The 25,905-nt window shown below is 36.8% G+C and overlaps 2 protein-coding genes across 4 annotated transcripts in view; one reads left to right on the top strand and one right to left on the bottom strand.

Annotated features, from left to right (window-relative positions):
* The window catches only part of LOC129717099 (gamma-aminobutyric acid receptor subunit beta-like), an 84,098-nt gene extending 68,570 nt beyond the window's left edge, over positions 1–15,528 (bottom strand). The window contains exon 1 of the mRNA XM_055666951.1: positions 15,088–15,528. The gene's annotated coding sequence lies outside the window, so the exon portion shown is untranslated. The remainder of the gene's footprint in view (positions 1–15,087) is intronic.
* A 429-nt stretch (positions 15,529–15,957) lies between these two features.
* LOC129717087 (gamma-aminobutyric acid receptor subunit alpha-6) overlaps positions 15,958–25,905 on the top strand; it is a 60,154-nt gene continuing 50,206 nt past the window's right edge. The window contains exon 1 of one of the 3 annotated variants that reach the window (XM_055666932.1): positions 15,958–16,481. The gene's annotated coding sequence lies outside the window, so the exon portion shown is untranslated. The other 2 variants (XM_055666938.1, XM_055666936.1) reach the window with 2 other exon arrangements.

Here is a 25,905-nt window from a genome sequence, read left to right as displayed (position 1 = left end):
ATTTTACCTCGGCGGCGATCGGCGCGCCGGCGTGACGCCGTTAGCTTTTATCAGCGGCGGCGGCGGCGGCGTGTATCGGCGTGACACTAATTACCACTTATAAAATATTGCGCATAATGTGTGCTTTTGTACTCTCATGTTCGATTTTTTTTAATTGAACGTTCATTAATAAAAATGTATGCGTCAGAGTTGTAGAAATGTCAAAAATAGAAATAAAATTGGTAAGATATCAAGTAAACAAACAATTGAATAACCAGAAAATAATAAACCAAGCAGAGAAAGTACAAACAAGTGTAAATCCCAAAAAAAATCATCAACGAGCCCACAACAAAAAATTACATGGAATACTGTTCCCAGAGACGTTCAATTTAGGAAAAAAGATAGATAGTTTTTTGATATGTTGATTTCGATTACGTTAGAGAGTCGTTTTTAACTTTCATATATTTTGTTAGGTTACCCATGGAATAACTGAAAAAATGGAAAACTCCTTTCCATCGAATAGAATTCTTCGGTAAACACCACAGTTTCTTCATTTTCTATTGCGAATTTTGGGATAAAACTGACCAGAGGTGAAGCATTAAATCCTCCTCGGGTAATTGTGATTGTGACGCGGTGTTGGTAGGAACAACGAGGTTTCGTTAAGACTCCTCCCTCTTGACAAAATAGGTCTTTCTTATAATAAAACTGTTCTGAGGATATTAATCCTCTCCAGGGAATTGTAATTGGCGGTGCGGGCACGAAGAACGAGGTTTCGATAAGGTTCCTTCATCTTGACATAATGGCCAGAGGGGAACGTTAGGTGTAGTTTCACTCCTGGAAATTGTAATTTGGCAATATTGGTAGAATAGTAAGAGGCTCGTTATAGTAGAGCAGTAAGCTTGAAACGAAAGGGTAAACTCTCTCACACAAGCACGGATATGAATGAAAAGCGTACATTTACTGCCAATAATATGAAGTGCGGAGTACAGAAAACACCTGGCCAATGTCACAATAGATCAAATGTCTCTGGTCGCAGTGATGAGTCCGCACAGAGGAAAAAAAAATAAAAATTAACGAGAAATCAGCAAAAAATGTAGTCGTGCTTGAAAATGTTGACGAAAAAACTATCTACAAAAAAGTCTGTTTTAGCGCCATATGATCAACTATTTAATTTGCGCAAAACTTTCAGTGAATTCCCGCATTTTGATCTCCAAAAAAATCTTTGTATTCTAAAGAAAATAACCAAATAATTAATGAAAAAAACTAGTCATTTTTCATAAATTTTTTGAACATTTTAAGACTGCTCATACGTTTGCATAAAAATAAAAAATACAAAAAATAAAAAATAAATGTTATGATAACTGAAACAATTTTCTCGAGGCAAACTGACGAAACAAATCACTGATAATGACATTGATATTTTTGATTTCATTCGATTAAAAAGTCTGAATATTTATTGTCAAATATTGTATCAAATTTTCACAAATTAAAATAATTTACACTTAGGTACATTCGTAAATACACGCTCAGGAGAGGGAAAATACTTAACGAAGTGTTACACTGCGTGAGGCCACCATGCGAAATTGCATTACATAGGGGTGAAGGGGTATTAAGAATTTCCAAATTCCGCATTACCTAATACCTATACGAGTGTTCCCTTATCGGCTGTGATTTGCGGTATTTCTATAACCAGAAAAAAATCCAGCATACACAATCACTATCGGCGCGGTAAAAATTTTCTCGGCGGCGCACCAAAAATTTATTCGGCGGCGCGCCGAGTCCAAATCATCGGCGGCGGCGGCGTGCGTAAAAGTGTCGGCGGCGGCGGCGCGGCGTGGCGGCGCACAGGACTAGGTAATTTCTTTTGAACAAGTGCTGAAAAATTAAACTATACGCATGCCAACTTGTTAAAAGTAATTCTAGTAATAGACTCCAGACTACTTCTCATTGGAATGAAATTTTGGCTTTGTTTACCATTGGTGTTTTTGTTTTTTTTTACCATTGAATATATTTTTTTCGTTGGATTTTTTTTTTTTTTTTTTGATAGGACGACTTATGTAATGAAATATTACTTGAAATTGAATAAGCATCGAACAAAATAATTGTTATTTTTTCTCGGAAAAAAATTACACTGACGTATCGAAGTGAAAAAAAGATATCTCCACGTGTTTTACATTTTTGCATTTTCATTTTACTTTCCACATAAATTTGCTCGCCCAACAATGTAAAACTTCCCTGAGCTCGCAGCGAAACAACCAACCGTTAATGCCAACCGAAGTTTATCCTACGTTCCAACTTGTCACAACTTGTGCAACTGCAAATCGCATTATGGGAAATCACTCAGCATAAACATTGACTGCGGAAATATGAATCGCATTGAATCGCCTGACTAGCATTGATCCTATCGATTCCGTGTAACGATCCCGAGCGTATAATTGCATTTTTCCGAATGTTTGTTTTTTTTTTCTCCCGCATCCAGCGGATCGAGCAACAGAATCCTTCGCCGCGTTATGCAATCCGACGACGACGGACCGGTTGCAGACGGAGCGCGCACGGATGGCAGGCCCAATGACAACGGCAGGCCAGCTCAGCGAAATCATATTTCTTATACCACACCACAGCGCATCATCCCCCTTGCACTCGAAGCGCTAGCAACGAGCGTCACGCAAGAAGACTACAGGGGATGGATTGAAGGTTGACTGTCGAGAGTGCAGCTCTTGACTCAGAATCTGCATTTGTCGCGGTCACCGGTTCCCGTTTCCGACCAACCTTGGCCGATCTATTGGGCGAAATTGGAACAGTTATCGTATTGTGTCGTTATGGTGTTTTTTTTTCGTCGATTCAATTTTCATTTCCTCGCATGAGGTTTACTTCAGACTAGTAGCAGACAAATTGGATTGGGTTTGAATTAAATAAAATTGTGACACTGGTTAACAGGAATTTTTTATAAATACATGAATTATATAAACAAATTATCAGATAATAGAGGAACACATTTATCAAGCATGTGTGGCAAATACTCATGTGTGAACGAAAATACAACTGTTGCCATTCCAAGTATATTTCCATTCATAATACTCAGTATCCATTTCGTTGTCTAGTGGCTGTCTAGTCTAGTAATTCCTTTCATGGTAAATGTGCTAGAACGGCGTAATCTAAGGACTTATTTTTTTTTCAATTTTGTCCATACGGAAGTACCTAATCCATACCAAAATACCTCCGTATGTCCAAATTAAAAAAATTAATAAGGGTATCTGTTTCTGAGCTGACATTTCCTTTTCAGAACTCAAGCATTGGAAAAACGTCAAAGAATGTTGCTTATTTTGTTAAAAAAAAAACTTGGCATTTGCATACACTAGTGACATAACATATATTTTCGGAAAAAATCAATTTTTTCAATATATTATGTTTTCCAAATAATGCACGGTGCCGTAAATATAAATGCTATTCGTACTTTTTAATGAAAAATCAAAAATCGTTTCGATTTTGTACATCTTTTGAGAAAAAAACATGAAAAAACGCCGAAAAACAAAAAAACTAATTTTTTCACCCACGCCTTAGTCTTTAAGAGACTGCAAGAACCTAGTGAAACCACCTGGGGAAGCTAGTACTAATCTCCGTCTTCCAAGTGAAGACTGTGTATTTGCAGCTTTTTGAAGCTTTTCGAGAAATTTTATTTTGAAAAAGTGCATTTTTTTATCTAAAATGTCCTAAACCCTATGAAAAAGTCGAAAATTTCCCCAAGGTATTTTCGGCTTACTGATGTATTTTTTAAATATGAAAAAATGTCTAGAACATAGTAGGCCTCTTAAATCACTTCGGAAAAAGTTATTTGGTATTTTTCGATTTTTAGAAACTTTTAGGATATCTGTGTATAAAACTACCTGTATGTGGTCGATTTTCAAGAAATAGAACCAAAAAGTCTTCAGCAAAGTTTTTCTACATAAAATTGTCTACAACTTTGCTGAAGACTTCGTTTTGATTTGATAAGTAAATAAAAAAATAAAATTTTTATCTCACTTTTAGGTGAATTAATCGAAATTTCATTTACATCAAAAGATGCCCCTTAACATCTACAAAAACTTTGTCGAATATACTGTAGCATTTAAATGCCATTTTTATACTCAAAAGGCTGACGATCACGTTTTTCGCGTTTTAAACCACTGTGCGCTAGGTGGATTGATTTAGGTTTTTGACTTAAAATTTGCATAGATGTTTTTTGGGCAAAAGATGCTATTTTGTATTATTTTTATTTTAAATTGCGACTTATTCTTGAGAAGCTATGGTTTTGGTTTTGAGGTTTTGATGATTCTTCTCGGGTTTTAATTGATTTTTTTTTTAGGCCCGAGGAGATTAGATTTACGGTGATTCGAACCCGGAGAACAAAAACGGTTTTGATGATAACAAATATTTCTAGAGTCAAAACGATTTGTTTGATCGATGTACACTCTAAAAAATTTTTATAGGAAAAAAAATTGAAACATAATAAAAAAAAATGTCTAGAAAAGCTCATTTTTTAAATATTTAGTTTATTTCCAACGCCAGGTGCCCATTAATGAGAAAAAAATATTTCTAGCGTTTAGATAAAGGTTTGTTATGATATATTAGTTTGTTATAGTGAGAAATATACGCTGTGAAAAAATCAAAAAAACCTAAATTGATCCACCTAGCGGTCAGATTCAGCCTTTCTCATTCAAACTTATTATTTGTAAAAATAGATTTACATGAATACTTAAATCCAATAAAGGTAAATTCACTCTTTGGGTTCTAAAATATTGATGTTGTAATTAAAGTATAAAATATGAAATTTGACGTAATGTTAGTGCTGCAGAAATAGCGAAATAGAAGAAATGACTCTTAATTTCGAACAATTTAATCACTAGTGATACCGGGAACGTTCAAATAGTACGATACCACATTTAAATCATGTTGAGGCCATATATATTGATCAAAGCAGCTATAGTGTTGAATAGTCTTTCAATTTCTTTTCTTTACAAAACTTTTGAACAGTATATCAAATTTTTATGAAGTTTGTTATTTGTAAGTTTGAGAGATGACTCGTTTGTATGACACTAGTTATGTTCAAATAAGTCGTGTAATACTTGAGATAATAGACTCTCATTGTTTTACAAATTAAAACATAACAGTTGCTTAAGATTGATTACAATCAAATGCAAAGGGAACGTATGCGGGAGCCAAAATTTGAAACCACGTGTTCAATCATAATTCATCAGTTAACCCTTAACTATCCCGTTCATTCGATGTCAATATTGTTCAAATCTGTTGTGTAGTTTCTAAGATAATGAAGTTTAGTGATTTTCACATTTCGATACATTACAGACGAAGTTACTTTCCGATTACAGCAAAATTCAATAGGGTGTTATGAGGCAGCTAGACCTTTCATTTGATACTAATTCTGTGGAAATTGGGTCAACCATCTCTGAGAAAAGTGAGTGAGTCCAAGTAGTCATCAGAATATGTTTCTTTTCATAGCTGGATTTCGCATTTTTAAACATAACAAAGAAATTAATAATCCGTTCGCAAAAAAAAATCATTAGGGTCTTATGGGGCAACAAGACTTTCCATATGACACTGATTTTATGAAAATCGGTCCAGCCATCTCTGAGAAACATGAGTGAGATTGAACAGTCTCCAGAACACGATTCTTTCTGTAACTTCTGAACCATATGTTCAATCTTCATAAAATTCAAAAGTTGAGGGTTTTTAGGTAGCCTGTTCACTTGGAACCAATTTTGTTCAAATCGGTTGTGTAGTTTCTGAGATATTGATGTTTCGTGATTTTTACATTTTGATACATAACCTCTAAACTAGAAATCAGATTACAATAAAATTCAATAGGGTCTTATAGGGCAACTAGACCTTTCATTTGCAAATGATTTCATTGAAATCGATTCAGCCATCTCTGAGAAAATCGAGTGAGATTGGGAGAGCGTTACACACACACATACATGCAGAAAATGCTCAGCTCGTCGAACTGAGTTGAGTAGTATATGACGTTCGGCCATTTAAATCATTTTTCTACCTTTTAATTAGCCAGTGATCGTTAGGAGAAGGTCAATATGCTTACTTTCATTATGTGATTTCACATTTTTATGAACAACGGACACAGTTACAATCCGATTGCAATGAAATTCAATAGCAACCTATGGGGCAACTAGACCTTTCATTTGACACTAATTTTGTGAAAATCGGTTCAGCCATCACTGAGAAAAATGAGTTAGTTTAAACAACCTCAGGATAACTTTTCTTTAAATAACTTTTGAACCATATATTCAATCCTAACGAAATTCAAAAATTAAGGGTTCTGGGGACAGCCGAATCATTTGAAACCAGTTATATTGAAATCGGTTATGTGGTTTCTGAGATATTGATGTTTCGTGATTTTTACATTTTGTTACATAACCTCTAAACTAAAAATCCGATTACAATGAAATTCAATAACAATTTATGGCGCAATTAGACCTTGCATTTGCAATTAATTTTATGAAAATCGGTCCAGCCATCTCTGAGAAAAGTGAGTGAAAAAATAAATTGCACATACACACACACACATACACACATACATACATACATACATACAGAAAATGCTCAGTTCGTCGAAACGGGTCGAGTGGTATATGACATTCGGCCATTGGGACCACTTTTATACCTTTGGTTTTTCCAGTGATTGCTATACCTTTCTAGGAGAAAGGCAAAAAGGTTTTTTGACAAATTTTAATGTTTTGATTTCTATCTCTCCAAGTTCAAATAAACTAAAAAAAATAAAGACAGCTGTCACATTTTTTCCTAAATCTCCGTTCACCAAACTAAAATTTCGGCACAAAATACCTGAATTCCAAGATTTCAGTTAGGCTGAACCGAGAACTACGAAAAAATGTGACAGCTGTCTTTTTTTTTCTTAACCGAGCACTCAGTGGTACCGTTCTCGGTAATAAATTACCGAGACCCGGCAAAAAATTTTAAGTGTGTACAACTTTACTGAAGACGTTATACCCGTAAGCCGTACTACCTGTAATCGCATAATTGTAACATTCGACATTTTATGGAATTCGCGCTTTTTGTTGGGTAATGCTTAGAATATTATGTACTTTTTACATCTGAAAAAATAAGCTTATGTTTGTTTGAAAAAAGTTGTAAAAAATACCAAGTTGTTCTGTCACATAGCGTAAATAACCGCATAATTGTAACACTACTTAACTTCTTCAACTTTTCTGTCAAAAAAGTTTCCATCTAAATTCACATCTGCATCCTTTCGAATTCGGAAGTTATTCTGGTCCGGTAACCAACCACCGGTGATCCGTTTCTGATGTTCAGCTCATGCTTGTTGAACACAAGAAAAACTTCATTTCCCCCGTGATATATTCCAAAAGTAGCTTGAAAGTGACGGCATAAAAGTATCATTGCAAATTTCAACCAATTTTTCTTCAAAAGTAATGTTCAATGTATACAAAGTGTAAAGTAGTGCTTTTCTTAAGATACTTAGCTTAGTTAAAGTGTCTATTTGCAAGAATATATTGGGAACAATGCATTTAAGGACAAGATATAAAAGTATCTTTTGCTCGAACAACCAATTTTGCAAATGTTACAAATATGTGATTATGGGCAGCGTAGTGTGGCCTTAACCCGTACGTAAAAGTCAATTCCATTCCACTCGATTTATGGCTGAATTTCGCCATCCTTACGACATTCCCAGCCCAGATAACCATAGTCCATTTATCATGGCCCTAGAGAAGTACCGGTCTGATCAGCGTCTTGTAGATGGTCAACTTGGTGCGGCGACGAATTCTACTCGACCAAAGCGTTCTCCGGATACCCAAGTATGCACAGTTTCCTGCCATAATGCGCCGATGAGTTTCTCTGCTGGTATCACTGGTGCATTTTCCAGTGAGCCCAGGTACACAAATTCGTCGACCACCTCGATTTTATTACCACCAACATGAACTCGAGGTTGGTAATTAGCACTATCTTCTCTTGAACCTCTTCCCATCATGTACTCCGTCTATACCATAACCTAGCCTTAAACCCCTTCGAATTTCAAACACTATTGGACAACGATCAGAGCATCGAAAGAAAGCCCCGTTCTAGACGGCCAACGATCTTGAGCGACAAGAAGCTTCAAACGATGCTGAAGAGGAAGACCGAAGTAAAAGTAGCTAAATCGCTGCGTGCATTTGGCCGGGAGGTTGGTGCATGAGGAAAACAGTGAAAAAGTATCTGAAGAACATGGACATACATGCCAGGAAGCGGCAGTCCCGCCCACTGGTCTCGGAGCCGCAGGCAATGACGCTTGGGAGTCCCCCGAAACTGCAAGCCCTCGGTTGCCTCATGTGCCGAAGTTAAAAACCCTCGGCTCGTGTGTTAACAAATGGCTCTCCAGTGTTCTATCTTTAGCTAGCGACGGAGGGTAATACGAATAGCCCTGCGTGGTGTGTTTGTTTGCAGATGAGCCACACGCACTTTAGTGTGCTGTGTTTTCCCCATGCCTGGTGAGCACCGAGGTGAAGTTTATTTCACAGACCAAGTTCATCCAGAAGGTGCGGATGTGGCTGACAATCAGCGAGAAAGGAATGTCAAAGTTGCTCTTCTTTCGCTCCGGGCTGGTCGTGAACAGGGAAATTTATAGTAAGAAGTGCCTGCCAGAAGTTGCGTCGTTCATCAAGAAATACCATAAGGGCGAAGACACGGTGTTCTGGCCAGATTTGGCGTCGGCTTACTACTCAAAGCGAAGAATTTATCAAGCTCAATTATCTTTCTTAGTTTTTTTTATCACCATCCGAAAAACTAAATTTTTTCAATGCAAACGTTATTTCCACAGCTATATTTTTTAATATTTAATGGACAAGAGTGAAGAGTAGGCTGTCCCAAAAAAAATCGATGTTGAAAAAGTCAAGGTGCTCAGCCCTAAATTGAAGGCTTATGTTATTTATAGCATTTTTTAGAATATTTCGAATTTCTAAAAAAAATGTTTTCAGGTTGCCCAAACGTGATTTATGAAAAAATTATTTTTTTCAGCTACAAACCCACTCTTTTGCACTTTTTCAACTCTGTTCGATTCCTAAATTTTTCCATATATTTTTTTATTTTTGTGGGATTGTTTTTGAATATTTTGCATGGTTTGGTTCAGCATCGCATACAATCATTTGACTCACAGAGCTCATTGAACATCACAAAAAAGTGAATTTTTCTTTAAATTTTCAGATAAAACCCTTCAAAACACATATAAAAAAATTTTTTGATTAAGAACTGGATTTTTTTCTGCAAAGCGGGGTTTAAGACAAAAATTTACATGAAAGAAGATCCTTGATATCTTATCGGGGGGCTGAGATATTGGCGTTGAGCACCTTTGAGTTTTCAAATAGAAGGCACTAAAAATCACAATTTCCGTTCTATCTTTTTTCACAAATTTTTCCGAATTTTTAAACCTTCTACTAAGTTATCAGCCATCTGAAAATGCATTTGTTTTCTAAACATTGTTGTTTTTTATCTCCCAAAATAAAACAGTTATTCAACATATTTATTAAAATGCATAGTTTTCCATCACATATAAAAATGCCAATATCTCAGCTCCCTGATAAGATATCAAGTATCTTTTTGCATGTAAACTTTCGTCGTAAATCCCGCTTCGCAATGAAAATTTCAGCTCTTGATAACAATTTTTTTTTATTTGTGTTTTGTAGGGTTTTATCTAAAAATTATTAGAAATTTTTTTTTTTGTGATGTTTATAGGCTCTGGGAGTCATAAAATTGAATGAAATGCTGAACCAAACCATGCAAAATATTCCAAAACAACCCCACAAAAATAAAAAAATAAATGGAAAAATTTAGGAATCGAACAGAATTAAAAAAAGTGCAAAAGAGTGGGTTTGTAGCTGAAAAAAGTCATTTTTTCTTAAATCACGTTTGGGTAACCTGAAAACAATTTTTTAGAAAGTCGAAATGTTCTACAAAAATGCTATAAATAACATTATCTTTCAATTTAGGGCTGAGCACCTTGACTTTTTCAACATCGATTTTTTTTGGGACACCCTAGTGAGGAGGGAAGTTTTATGAATCAGTATTTTTTAAATTCCTTACTCGACGCCCTAAGTAATTTGTGTACAGCAGTTTTTATTCAAAAGGTGTGTTTCTGTAATATTGAAACTGCTTGTTTTTTATTTTACCACAATATATCAATCGATGGTCGCAGTGGTTCAGTCTTTCACAAGGGAAAGGTGAAGCAAAGGGGGCAAATGCCCCGGGACTTCCAACAGGGGCCCACGTAGTCCTGGGCTAGACGTGACGACAGCGTGGAGACCTTTTTTGCTCGTCACCTTCCTGCGAAACATTTAATCAGTTCAAAATTAAAAACTTTCTTGCCTCTAATTTTTTTGAGAAAAAAGGGCCCCACGAGAATATCTGCCCGGCGCCCCCAGCACTTAAGTTTGGCCCTGGTTGTTCCTCAATAGCGTGATCAGGAGGCAGATTTTCTTTTGCATTGTAAACTTCAAACCTTCAAATACGATTACCATGGACATTTATTTTCAAGTCATTTATAATAGAGCATCTCCATGCAAATAACGAATAACGATCATTCATGATTTGAACGAAAACTTCGCACACGTATTTTGCTTAGCCAACTGCGTATTTTTTTTAATTCATAGCATTCAAAGTATTGTAGCTCAGAAACCTTTGATTTTTTCTTGAAACTTGACATTATTCGAAAACTTTTGACAAAAGGGTGGAGGAACAAAAACAAATTTTTACTCATAAGTTGTGTTTTACACAATTTTCCGAATTTCAATTATATAGAAAAAAAATCAAAGAATGAATTGTGGTATATTGACCGTACCTGACAATAAATTTCTGTTTGTTGCTGAACCACAAATAATTCACAAAAAGCATATCTTCAAAGAAAACTGAAAATTTCCAAACTTAAGCTTAAAATATCTCAAAAACGGATGCATTTAGAAAAATTACTACCAAGAACTTTATGATTTAAAATTACTTCTGAAATCATACTGCATCATTGGAATTCGATTTTTTTCCATTTATCTTCTGAGTAAAAATTTGTTTTTTTTTTATTTTTCCATCCAGGTCTTCTTATCAAAAGTTTTAGAATAATGTCAAGTGTCATAAAATGAAATAAATTTGAAGAGAAAATCGAACCCTTTATTATAATATATAATTTGATGTTTATTTTCAATTAAATTAAAATTATCTTAAAATAATAATAACATGAATACGAATGAATTCGCAAAGTAAATCATCATGAGCATTTTGTAATCATTTGACATCATTAGAAAATAATTTTTCTGATAAATGATTATTTTAATTTTGCATCCTGACTTTTTTCCAAAAGTTTTGTTATACTTCAACTTCAGGTTCCTTAAAAAAAATCAAGAAAAAATTCAACTCTTTTCTTTATAAATCGAAATGTAGTATTCATTTAGAAATTTTTGCACTGAAAAAAAAAATGTTGGACCTTTATTTATTTTCAACACTGTGTTTGTCTCAAACTATGAGTGTTCATAGAGGAAAGGCTAATTTGATCTCTATAATGATTTAAACTTTTACTTAGATTGCTAACCATATCTTTATACATAAGCTTTCAAATATAAGGCATACTTTAGTCATCAAAATGGTTGCCAATCCTCTTTTATTTGTAAAACAGAAACACTTTTTATTTTGAACCGAAATACCAGATAAGTAAATCCTCAATTCAATTCATATTTGGGACCTGAATCGTTTTGCACGTTTTACTTGATTGAAAATTGAGACAGTATTTTAGCTATTCCTTCTAAAATAAATAATCTTAGTTTATGAACGTTCCGTTAAGTTTCTATCATATTTCGTCTATAGGTATTTTTCCAAATGTGTTTGTTGGTGTTTTAATAGGAATTTCAATTTTATAGAAACATGATTCAGGAAGCATGATTCAGAAAACCTTGTTTTGAGTAGAATACATATATGGGACATATAACATGGTAATGTTAATATTTATTTAAAATTATGGAATATTTGAGAGATAAATGGTTTAAATAAGATCAATTACAGAAAAAATAACAAACAATTAATCTAAAATGTTATGAAGACAATAAAATACACAAAAGAATGTTGAAGAATGGTTTCTGATTAATATTATTATTAATAAATTTCATCTGACCTAGTCAAACTGTTGTTCAACAAAGAATACAATGCTTCAAAGGACTCAGAATAAAATTCTGAAAATGATTTTGAAGTACCCAGTAAACTGGGACACAGTTGTATGGGAAAAAAGCGTTGGTGTAATTTTTTCGCTCCAATGCACTTTTCGTGTTCCTTATGGGTCCTGTAACAACTGTGTAACTTTTCAGATCGATCGGTGGAACCCCTGATTTGCGCCCGATTTTTTAAGTTTCCATACGATTTTATATGGGAAAATCCACTTATTCAAAACTTATCCTCTAGATATTTCCCGTGGGCTCCTAAAAATATACCAATACATGATATTTGTAGGAAATTTTCCTGGGAATAATTCTTCTGAAGACTGTAAGGCGCTACAAAATTTGTAGAAAAAGTTATTCACCTTAAACTTATCGAATGTCTGACGAACGGCTCAACATTGAATTTTTCCAGCAACACTGCTGCAGCATGCTGCTGTTGCAAACTCAACAACGTGATGAGAAACAGTTTCGCGTAGAATTAAGCTTGAAAGCGTGATTTTTTGCTCATAGTATCTTCGGAGAAAATGCTTAAAATATCAATCCCTATATTTTGATAGTATTCGTTGTGTGATTCATACCCCTAAAAGTGAGAAATCAGCTTTCTAAACACCCCTACGTAGTGAAAAACATTTTCGTGTGGGATTAAGCTTGAAGGTATGATATTTTGCTCACGTTATCTTCATTATCGGAGAGCTTGCTTAAAATATTAATTATTGAGTTTTAATGTAGATTGATTACTCCCCCTAAAAGAGGGAAGTAATCTTTCTAAACACCCACGTCGTGTGACTCTGGTGTCTTTCAGAAAAGAGTTTGGTAGATACATAGCTACAATTTGTGCAGATACATGGCTAGCAGGTCACTACGAACCACGGTAAATGAAGTCTATTAAAAAAGAGAAAAAGAGAGTATTGATCTTTGGGCGGGATGTTGGTTGAGCGGGCACCAAGGTGGGCCGCTGAAAGATCCGAAACAACTGGAAAAGGGTAGGTTTTCAAAGTTTTTCTGTAGCTCCCCGTGTTGATTGCAAACCGCCGACGACGAATGTCTTCTTCTTCCTCACCTGTGTATACCTCATTGGTTCGTAGTGACCTGCTGGCCATGTATCTGCGCAAATTGTAGCTATGTATCTACCAAACTCCTTTCTGAAAGACACCAGGGTATGATCTATTGAATTGGCACCAGAACCCAAGTTGTCACACGAGGTGGGTGTTTAGAAAGTTTACTTCCCTCTTTTAGGGGGAGTAACCAATCTACATTAAAACTTTATAATTAATATTTTAAGCAAGCTCTCCGATAATGAAGATAACGTGAGCAAAATATCATACCTTCAAGCTTAATCCCACACGAAAATGTTTTTCACTACGTAGGGGTGTTTAGAAAGCTGATTTCTCACTTTTAGGGGTATGAATCACACAACGAATACTATCAAAATATAGGGATTGATATTTTAAGCATTTTCTCCGAAGATGCTATGAGCGAAAAATCACGCTTTCAAGCTTAATTCTACGCGAAACTGTTTCTCATCACGTTGTTGAGTTTGCAACAGCAGCATGCTGCAGCAGTGTTGCTGGAAAAATTCAATGTTGAGCCGTTCGTCAGACATTCGATCAGTTTAAGGTGAATAACTTTTTCTACAAATTTTGCAGCGCCTTACAGTCTTCAGAAGAATTATTTCCAGGAAAATTTTTTACAAATATCATGTATTGGTATATTTTTAGGAGCCAACTAGAAATTTCTAGAGGATAAGTTTTGAAAAAGTGGATTTTCCCATATAAAATCGTATGGAAACTTTAAAAATCGGGTGCAAATCAGGGGTTCCACCGATCGATCTGAAAAGTTACACAGTTGTTACAGGACCCATAAGGAACACGAAAAGTGCATTGGAGCTAGTACTTATTTTTTGTCCCACTCTAGTACCCAGCTTGATTTGCCTTTACTGCTGAAGTAAACAAATTTTATCAGTCCTAATTACACGACAAACAAAACTCCCTACCTAGAAAACCATTTGAAAAAATCAATCGACAAAGATGCATCATCGAAGACAAGAAGCCAGAGCAGTTTAAAGCTGCCGATCCGCTGTCGGAAGCGACGGCCTCGTGCAGGCTGACGACTCATCTATTTAATACTTTTTTTTTGTATGCCTGAAGGGCATTGGGCAGAAGTGGCACTGCGATAGAAATGATTGTCTTTTGTGGCTGGCCCCGATTGCTTTACACAGATCACAGGGTGCTCGAGCTCATTGATGGAGGTGAGTTAGTTGGTTGTAAGTCTGTACCAAAATTCGGAACAATACGATTGATGAAACTAGTGACCATTTTGGGGTTGGTGCTCCATACCTGGTATGGAGTTGAGAGGTTTGTAACTTCCGAAAAAATTGAACCACGACAAAAGCAAGAGCTCCGCATATTTAATACTATATTATACATTTGATCGGTTTGGGTTTTTAAAGTTTTTCAACTTATATTATTCAACTATTTTTTTACGTCTGCGATTCCGAAAAGCATCAAACATTTTCAACCACATTACGTTGTTACTCGATGAAATGAACCTTCCGCCAATTAATCCGCCATTAGTGATTTTGCCTCGGCAAATATTCTGTTTTGTTTTATTTCACTTCTGGATTTTTCGCCATTCGACCCAATTAAAGGTACATATATTGAATTCTTATAGAATAATGCCAAAAACTGATTGAGTTGGCGCGTAATCGCCCATATGCCAAACCATTTCAATTATTGATTTCCAACCTTTCATGTGGTTGGCGTGGTTTAATTCGCTTTTTTCACTTTTAATTCCGCGTTTAAAACTAAACGTGTTAGGAACAGTTTACAACGTTCACAGCTGCTACTAGTTTTATAAATAAAATGAATAAAAGTATCTTAGAACCTTTTACGTGAGTTTGACTTACCACCAAAAAGATCCTCACCAAAACTTTCTCTTAATCTGCTGAAGGTTAAAAATCATCTAATCCCATTCACCGTGGCACTTCGTCCTTCCACAGCCTAACATGTGACAGGTTTCATTTTTTTCCTCTTATGCTTGAACCCTTTTATCATGAAATTTCACTTAAAAATGTAGTCGTCCAACCGCAAGAATCTAAATAGGCCATTCATGCCCCAGTCTCCTGCTTCCACTGCCATACCACAGAGCACCACAAATCGACCATCTTGTAAAATTAGCCGGTTAGTTTCAGAGTCACCGCACTAGAGAACCGTTGTGTGGTCTGACTTCAACGTCTGCCCGAAAGGGCACACAACTATCTATCCATTTATCTCCAATGAAAAGCACATTTCCGCTTGGTGTTTTTCGATTTCGTTCGCTACCACGCTTGAACCCTTTCCGAAAGAACTCTCCCCAGGAACTAAACCCGGCTGATCCGATCAAAAGCTTGCCGTGGCAGTCATCGCATTATTGCACGCGAAATGAGTGTTCGGGTGAGCGCGAGTTACAGCATCCTGCTCTCAGGACAAGTTCTACCAGCGCTGTCCAGCGATGGCAGCGTTTTCAATAAACAACAGAAATAATGGCTTTTTATGCCATCACAACATGTTTAAAACTATATCATTCTTAATTTAAAATTGTTTAGAATTATTTCTACGGAAAAACTAAACCCAAAAGGCACGCCAACTGTCAGCAAGTTTGCAACAATTTAAACTCTCATCTCTCGGCTTCTGTGCTCTGCACTCACGGAGAATGAGAGCACCCTGTGCTGATCCCGTCCGGAAGCTGTAAAGTATACGAGTTTCCACAGGCCTATTACCGCCGTCGCCGCCGTGGATGAGCTTGCCTTTGCGTTTTGACTGCCAACCGCGCGCAATCCACTCCGGCACTCCCGGTGGCGGTGGCGGGAAAATTCGGATGCGCGATGTCGGGTTGTGTAAAACTGTAACATCATTCTCGTCGCTGTCGTTGTCCACATACGACGCGCGGGGCGCTCACATATCTTACGAACCGGACCCTGAACGGAACGTAGTCCGGGATGGCTTCGCAGCCGAAAGTTTAAGTTATATTACAGATAGCAATTATCAGCGAAAAGTGCGTTAATTAGAGGTTACAAAATATTACTTCCAGTGCGGGTTGTTGTGTGCTGTTAAGATAGTGATAAATACGCATTCCAAAGGACGGTTCCTTTTATGTGGTGCACAACGTGTCACGGCTTTGTGGTCAGGACATTCTCATTAGGAAAACTGCTTTGTAAAGAAACGGTGCAATCGTTGATATTTTTTTGGTGACTCAACCCGAGCACAACTATTGGGATCAACTGCTGAAAATGTTTTTTGGCTCTCGAATGACAACGTAGATGTAAGTTACAGTGCAATGAAGTTGAGTTTAGAAAGCGTTTTATGAAAATTTCATGGAAAAATGATATGAAATATTAAGTGATAAAACTACAGTAAGTGATTTATAAAAAAAACTGACCCAAGAAAATGGCATGATCATGAAATAGTTGGATAGTTAACCGTATTTCATAATTCGTGTAGTCAATAATGGAAGGAAGAGTTAAAACAAAGAATGTTATTTTATTTATTCTTCAAAACACTTTGTAGAAAATGTGTGTCAATCAGTTTAAAAAAAGTTTAAAATTTAATTTGAAAGTTTTTTACAATACCATATAAGATCACACTAAGTGAAGACAGCGTGTTTGTAAATAAGGCTCAGACTGGTTTGCATTTTGCTACTTTTCATAAAACACGCATCTCAATATGTACTCTATATCGAAGCTGTTCAAACTTTGTTCTAGGAAGAGAGGTAACTGAAGAAAAATTAGTGCAGTGATTTTTACATTCACATAATATTAATTTATCAGATAAGTTAGATTAAGCATTTCTTAAGGCGAAACTAAACTCAAAATATGCTAGTTTCGTATAATTGTTACAACAAATGTGGCTTTTTCACGGAGATTCCGGAAGTTACGCCGGGTTTTGGAGTTAACGCGTTCTTTCCAAAAATGTTAATTTTCCGGATATTAACTGTTTAACCTAACCTTTTTTCTGATTTCTATCCTGAATCGAAAGTGGAACCAATACTGCGCTCTCTAGTCTTCAATTGTAATTATTTGGCATGATTCATAGCTTTTACACAGATTTAAAAACTTACGCGGTTTTGTTGCGTGATTTTCAGAATCTTTGCGGTTTTCTCACGCGGATTCTGAGCTTTATGCGGTTTTTTACACGTCGCATGACTCTTCGTAAAAGCTAAAAGTAGTTAGTTTTTTCAACATGAATAATCAACGACTCTTCGGTCAGAGCTTTACTATAGACTAGAGATGTGAAAAGTATGCTTTATCCAACTCTCTATAACACGCATTTTTTTATTCAGCGTTTATCCGACATTTTCTGATTGCTGCCATGAGGTTTTTTGGCAAGAATTTTCACAACAAAAATAATTGAAAGCATCACCTAATATGCAGGGTTTCAATAAACTGTATTTCATTTCAAAATAACAATGAAAACATTGAACAAAACTTGAATACATAATTTATACAACTAATAAATCGAGATATTTTATTAACCACGGAAAGATAATTAAGCTTATTTTCTCTGTAATAAAAAAAACTCAAGAACGTGAAAAGCACAACTTTTTTACCGAATCTAGAAGCTGAGTAAAGATTATGTTTTTGAAAGTACAGCGTTTCATTAATCTAATTGAATTTGAATAATAGTGGCCCTAGAACTTTGAACTACTACTCGCGTACTACTACCAGTAGAAAATCTCAGTATAGTAAAAAGAGCCGTGTTATCGAATCCATCGAAATTTTTCAAGTCGATCTAGTCGAAATGGGATGTCCGAGTCTAATCTGTAAACTCTGTGCTTGTTTTCTGGTCAATTCCTCGAAAAAAACACCCAAACATTATTCATTTTTATGCGGCAATCATTGTAAAAATTTCTTGTAGAGCGTTTGATTTTGTCTCTAAGAACACTTCGTAGTATCGTTAAATCAATACTCGATCAATCAAAAATATCAGGATTATAACAAATCTTGATATTTTGTTACGATCTTTTTGTATCAACTTGTGTTCTAAACAAGATCTCGTTAATAGTTGAAATATCAAAATTCCTATCAAAACTGCTCACTGATTATTACAAATTATAGCAAGTTTTGTAAGGTTTTTGGCAGAAAAATATCAGAATTAGTTAGAATGTACAATATTTTGTTAATTGAATAACAAATTTTGTTATAAATATGCTTTAAAATAACACATTCAAATGTATGATAACAAAATTTGATATAGTTCTGTACTTTTTATCATTCTGGCTCATCAAAAATATTCCAGGCTTTGTTATTTCTATCAAGTTCATATATATTTGTGTTACCGGTTTGTTATAATCGTTTGATCGGGTAACTTGACAATATTTATTAAAAAGCATGCAACGCGATTCATAAGCAGTAAATTAATTCCAAACCTAGTTTGTTTAGTGCACATTACTGAAATAGAGAAACGTGTTCAAGCCAAATGACGAATAAAATGCCCTAAAGCAATTAATTTTGATAGGAATTATGATATTTTACCTATTAACGAGACCAAGTTTAGAACACAAGTTAATACAAAAAGTTCGTAACAAAATATCAAGATTTATTATAATCCTAATATTTTTAACTGATCGGGTAGCCAGTTCGAAAGTGCGTAAAGTCTTCAGAAACTTAAACGAAGTTTTCCCGTAAGCTAACGTAGAAGCAACGAACCTGCCGAGCAATTACTTTGCGGCATCTCATTTTCAGTAGCTTAAGCTCTACTGTGAAACCTGTGTTGTCTAGTGTGACAAGTCGTGGCGCAGCAGGTGGCGATTTCAAATATATTCATGTCGAGCTCGTATACAAATACCCAGCCGTTAAAGTACTCACCTCCATTGACGGATGATGGAAGATACACAGTTTACGGCTTGATATTTGTATACGAGCTCGATGTGAAGACCCCTAACATGTTTGTATCCTTTTTATTGCAACACCTGTTTATTCGATTGCAGCCTTTTGTAGCGGACAGACCAGCACTGATGATTGGAGATCACCTTCCACAGCGTTTAATTTTGGATCTCCCGTCTGTTTAGGAAGCACAGGCGTGCCTGTAGCACTAACGAACATGTTCGTGCACGTACTAACTCGCCCATTGGGTTTTGAGGCTGATGCCAGTGCACTCACTGCAGTGAGGTCCCAATCAGTAATGAAAATGAGAAGAATCTGACGCAATCGTCGTTTAATCTCGGTCTGCACACCTCATGTGTAACAGATTACGTCCAAACCTGAATTTTCTCAACCCATAATGAAATGATGATTTGGTGCATTGGTTTTTGGGAGAAAACAGACACATAATTAGACAATATCAGCACTTAGAAGCGGTTCGCTCGTTATGTTTGTATCTCCTTACGTCCGTCGTCAAGGGAAGGAAGAATAGCAACCGGTGTTACCACATTTTCATCTGTATTGGAAGCTGCAAAAAATCCTCTTCATCCATAGGCGTAGCCAGAGGGGGGCAGGGGGTTGACATTGTAAATGTTGACATTGGTGCAGATTTTTTTTTTCAATAACTCTAATAGCACAAAACGACATCTTTAGCCCATAGAAACATCTGTGTAAAGTATCAGCCAGATCAAAAATAATTGATTGAAATGCTTGCGCTATGTTGTGTGGAATTGCACAGGTTTTTCAGTTGATCCACCAAGGATATTGCAGTGGCAAAAGTACCGGGCAAATCCGCCTGCATCAACTAGCTTGGAGTATTGGAACCGAGCTGTGACAATTCCTTACTTTGATTCTCTTGTAACCTCACTGGAAATACGGTTCGATGAAGATAGTGCACCTGTCTACGCGTTGTCCTTGCTGCATCCCGCTAACGTAATACGCATGTCGTTGGAAGAGTTCACGCGCAAAACCGAAAATTTCGTATTTTTTTATGAAGTTGATAATTTTGTTGGAGAGGTGGAAGTTTTGTATTAACATTGCAGCAGTATGAGAGCAGATCGTAAGAATTTGGAAGAGTTGGATCTTATAGACCTGCTAGCTAAAGCCCGTTTTTTCTTCCCTGCGACTTAGAAAGCCGTTAAAATTGCACTTGCTCTACCATGGAAACATGCACGATTGAACGCTCGTTCAGCATATTACGTCGGCTGAAAACCTGGCTGAGGTCAACAATATTTGAACAGCGGTTGAGTGCTCTCTGCTTACTGAGTGTTCATCAGCAGATGGTCAACAACAATCGTGAAAAGAAACATGAACCGCTCCCGGAACGTTTGACGTTTGATGCCCGAAGATTTCATTGAGAATCTTGACTGTGTCTTCAATCTTCACGTCCTTCGGAAGCTTTGACAGGATGTAGTTGAGATAGCGGCTGTGCGAATGGGTGTTCAGCTTCCGGAGAAGTAAACGTACCTTCGCCGCATCATTCAGCTGGCCTGCATCGTTCTCGAAGAGGTCCTAGTAGCGGTTAAACAACAACGTCCGAAAGTAACTCCGTTTTCTTCGTCGAAGACAAACTCGATGATGTTCCACTCTAATGTCAAGGACAACTTTTCACTGGTTGCCTTGATGTAACAATCACTAAAGACTAGTATTTATTTCTATTTTTCAAAACACACTAAAGTCGCTTTTTACGCGAGGGATACGTGCCGCTTAAAAAGCGCGTAAATTCCGGAATCCGCGTAAAAAACTGCGTAAATTTCGGAATCCACGTAAAAAAAGCCGCATAAAAAACCCGCGTAAAAAGCGACCTTAGTGTAGGGGAATTGTGGGTAAAATGAACAGGGGTGATAAAATGGACACCCGTTTAAATCTCGACTATTACATTGAAAAATAGTACAAACTTCTTCGGCACCTTATCTTAGAGGCACTAGAAGCTATTTGAGACAAAGTATGCGACATGAAACAGTCAAACAGTCAAAATAATAAACAAAAACAAAAAACACGTGTACATTCGTGGTGGTGATGTTATTTTTGGCCTTCAAAAATAAGTTTTTTTCTAGTGTTAAACAGTATTTTATAACGATTTTTCTGCAAATATCTGTACTCAGACTCCTAACCAGCAGAAATCATCAAAGGTTAGTAATTTTTTAAATGATTTTCTCGATATATTCAGGTATTTTCAATAATATGTATGTGTGGGTAAAATGGACCACCCATGGTGATGGTGAAAAAATTGTGTTAATTTCCATTAAAAAATCTAGATGCTTCGTGTTTATATCAGAAAAACACAAAGGTAAACTCGGACCGATAAACAGATGACCGCGGCTGAACGTAACGTTGAATGCGGAGTGTCCGTAAAAAAAGCTTCCGCCATTTCTCAGTTTCTTCCGGATAAGGTCATATATTGTTATTAATTCTACGACAAACAGTGAAAATGGAATTTTTGGTGAATGCATAAATGTGTCAGGTAGTATGGAACATCATTTTACTATCAGTAAAGGGATAATTAATGTTCACGCCCAAGGTGTTCATATTACCACCTCCCTATGTTCATTTTACCCACACGTGTCCATTTTACCCCCAAAAAACTGCTTTCGAAAATGCTCATGAAAACTACGAAAAATACTATATTTGAGTACTTCTTTTTATTTTTTGTATCAACTATTAGTGGCTCAGTTGACGTGCGCTATCGACTTATAGTTGTAGTGTTAAACTGTGGAGGGAATTGGAAAATGGCTTAGGGTGTCCATTTTACAAGCCTTTCCCCTACCATTTTTTTTACTTATAAAATTTTGAACAGCTTGCCTCCCTTATTTGAAATTCTGGCTACGCCCATGCCCTGAGCGACAAGAAACTCCAAAGGATACTGAAGAAGAAGACCGAGGTAAAAGTGGCTACATCGCTGCGTGCGCTTGGCCTGGAGGTCTGTGCAACCGATCAAACAGTGCTTGACGATTATGGACGGTTAATACCCGTTCACTAGACTCGGAGCTGCAGGCAATGACGAAGCGGCAGCGCCTGAATAAGATTGTCAAATCGATTTTTCCGGCTATTCACGACGTGGCGGTAGTGATGGACGACGAGACCTGTCTCATCCTGGATGGCAACGACTGGTAGGGCATTATACATAGTACGAAGTACTTGCCGGATGTTGCGTCGTTCACCAAAAAATACCATAAGGCCGAAGACACGGTGTTTTGGCCGGATCTAGAGTCGGCTCACTATATTCGAGGCGATCGTTTGAGGAGATGGAACGGCTAAATGTCGATGTGGTACTCAAGTTGGCGAACCCGCTCAACGTTCCCTAGATGCGTCTCATCGAGGATTTCTGGCAAGCCCGAAGCGTAAAATCTACTTCAACAAGTTTGTCGGGAAATTACAGGAGAAACTGATAAATAAAACGAAAATAGAATTAAAAAACATGCCTACACACATGTTTTCGTCCGCTATGGCGAAAGTTCCGGTTAACTGCCGGAAGGCCACACGCAAGATCGTAGATTTTTTTGCAAGTAAGCTAACATAATTACCTTCCATAAGAAGTTTTTCAAACTCAATTATCTGTCCTAGTTATTTTTTACCACTATCCGAAAAAAGTCCATTTTTTTAACGCATACGTTAGAAACGTTTCATTAACGGAAGCACAAGTGAGGACGAGAAGGACGACGAGACCATTAATTCGTGCAACCGATTAGACCGTTGCGGAAACGTGAGCCTCGAGCATTGAATCAAGGAAAAAAAGCAGCTTCGCCACGCTGTAATTTTCAAAAGCTGCGAGTCCAATCTTCTTCTCTTTAATATTACTTGTAATCAAAGAGCTAAATAGCATTTCTGAAAATGTAAATATTTATGACAGAAGGAAACAGTCACGTTTTTTGATAATTGAGTTTTGCAAATTCTTGTTGCATCGAATAGTCTTCGTAAAAAAGCAAAATTTGATGCAAGGATCGGTTATCTGACGCCAGTAACCACCAGGCTACCGCACACTTTCGAAAGTTAGACGAAACAAAGCACAGTAATAACACACTGGTTCGTGTACAAGCCACAGGTTGAAATAAATTGGATATTAGCCAATTTCTCAATTATTTTGGATATTAGTCAAAATTGTTTCACATTTGCCTTCCCAAATGCAATTTTCGACAATCGGCTTCCATAGGGACCTTGTTGAGGGTGTTTATCATCACGAAAAACTGTTTTCTCGTTTTTGGTAAAAATGGCATATTAGCCAATTTTGAATTACGGGCAGTGTAAAGTCTCAGCCAGATCAAAACCAATTGATTGAAATGCTTGCCCTTTGTTGCGTGGAATTGCACAGGTTTTTCAGTTGATCCACTAAGGACATTGCAGCGGCAAAAGTACCGAGCAAATCCGTATTGATCACTAACTACTATTATTAATTTTTATTTTTCAAAATTCCATTCTTTTACTTCTAAAATTTTGAAGAACTTGCTCCCCCCCCCCCCTAATCGAAATTCTGGCTACGCCCATGTCTTCATCTGTACTATTTTCGGAATAAATCTGTACTAAAGTCTGTACCATTGGTATTTGTATACGAGCTCGACATGAATATATTTGAAATCGCCACCTGCTGCGCCACGACTTGTCACACTAGACAACACAGGTTTCACAGTAGAGCTTAAGCTACTGAAAATGAGATGCCGCAAAGTAATTGCTCGGCAGGTTCGTTGCTTCTACGTTTGCTTACGGGAAAACTTCGTTTAATTTTACGAACTAATTTCATTTTTGTCATATGACTTACATTTTAAGTTTTAGTAAAGCGGGCAATGTATGCAGTTTGCGAGGATGCGAAAATGAACGGGAATAGAAGGTGTGACTTTTAGGCTTAGAAAAAAATTTCCCTCGTCCAGACGGGACTCGAACCCGCAATCTCCGTTGTCTCCGGCAAGGTGTTTTGGCCAATTAAACTACTGGGAAAGGTATAAATAGTTCTAAACCAAAGTCGAATCACCCTCTACTATTGTGTTCCCGTATCTCAGCACGCCAACGATGAACTGCACACACTGCCCGGTGGGAGTTTATTTTTTATAACTGAGAGAGTGATCTCTTCACGCACACAGTGTATAATGACTTATTATATCTACAGCGGCGCAAGCGATGAGACACCTCAGTCGGTGGCTAGACTCCGAACGCGTATCACGGAACTTTTTTCATACAGACTCCGCACAAAAAAATTTTTCTAAGCCTAAAAGTCACACCTTCTATTCCCGTTCATTTTCGCATCCTCGCAAACTGCATACATTGCCCGCTTTACTAAAACTTCGTTTAAGTTTCTGAAGACTTTACGCACTTTCGAACTGGCTACCCGATCAGTTAAAAAAATTAGGATTATAACAAATCTTGTAACAAATTTGTATTAACTTGTGTTCTAAACTTGGTCTCGTTAATAGTTAAAATATCAAAATTCCTATCAAAATTACTTACTGATTATTACAAATTATAGTAAGTTTTGTAAGGTTTTTGTCAGAAAAAAATCAGAGTTAGTTAGAATGTACAATATTTTTTTAACTGAATAACAAATTTTGTTTTAATTATACTTTTGAAAAAGACACTTTTGAACATTCAGGCGTATGAGAACAGAATTTGATATAATTCTGTACTTTTTATATTTCTGGTATATCAAGAATATTACGTTTGTTATTTTTTATTTTGTATTTTTGAAGAAACAAGTTCAATTTTTGTTCATTTTTAATGAAACCTGTGACGACGCGGCATTGACTCTGTTAATATGTATACTTTGAACTTCTACTTCGACTGTTAATACAGTTTTAGCGACAGCTGCCATTTTTTCACCCGACCACTCAGTGGTACCGTTCTCGACAATAAATTCCGGAGTTTGGGCAGTTTATTCTGAGTGTATGGGTTGCAACATCGCATTCATTGCATCGTTGTGGAGTCTGTCACAATGTTTTGTTTAATCTTTTGTAACCAATTTTAAAAAACTGTACTTATCTGTACTTTTTCACAAAAGTCTGTAATCTGTACGGTACAGAATCTGTACCGAAAAAGCCGAGGAAATCTGTACGTTTCCAGCTAAATCTGTACAGTTGGCAACATTGGTAGCAACAGTAGAATATCATGTCAACTGAGTAGCAGCTCAGGTGCGGTGCGGTGAGAGGGAAAGTGTGGTGGAAGGGATTACTTCGACTGCGGTTGAGTGTATGCGAGAGTAGAAGAGCATACTCTGTAATTCACTTTTATTTTTGACAGAAAAAATCATGATCATCAGTCGAATGAGTGTGAACAGATGATAACTATTCGCTTTGTGTAAATCGGACGAATAACTTTATATACCGTGTTGTGGTGTACACTAATAAGAAGAAATATATCGTAAGAAGGAAGGCAAAGCGAGTGCACAAACACTTTGTTATTCACATACTGACAACCGACATTTCTCAGGCTTGCTTTATATGTACCTATTTAAAATCGCTAGAAGTGATTTTTCCCAATTATGGCAACTGATAGCGTAGGAAACGATTATGAGCCGGATTTTGTCAAGGAACCACGTCGCTGGACTGCCACCTGCATGGAGCTCCCTTAGTAAAGTCATGTGACAGCAGCTTTAAACGGTGATTCGCGATGCTGGGGTTTCCGTCAGGCAGGAGTAGAATCAGATGGTTGTTCCTGACTTACACCGGTCGGGGGCGTTATAGTTGCTTATTGGGCGCTATGGTGGCCTACCCTATCCTTGACATCAGAGCAGTGATGGGACCTCATAGGTCATTATGGACAAGGATAGCGGCTGGAAGGGGAACCTATTAAAAAAATATGAGCTCGAAAAAAAATCGACGACGAGTATAGGTAGAGGGACTATCG

The sequence above is a fragment of the Wyeomyia smithii genome, chromosome 1, assembly GCF_029784165.1.
Source record: "Wyeomyia smithii strain HCP4-BCI-WySm-NY-G18 chromosome 1, ASM2978416v1, whole genome shotgun sequence".
In the NCBI taxonomy this organism is placed as follows: Eukaryota; Metazoa; Arthropoda; class Insecta; order Diptera; family Culicidae; genus Wyeomyia; species Wyeomyia smithii.
The sequence above is the reverse complement of the archived record's forward strand: the minus strand, read 5'-3'. Positions and strand labels throughout refer to the sequence as shown.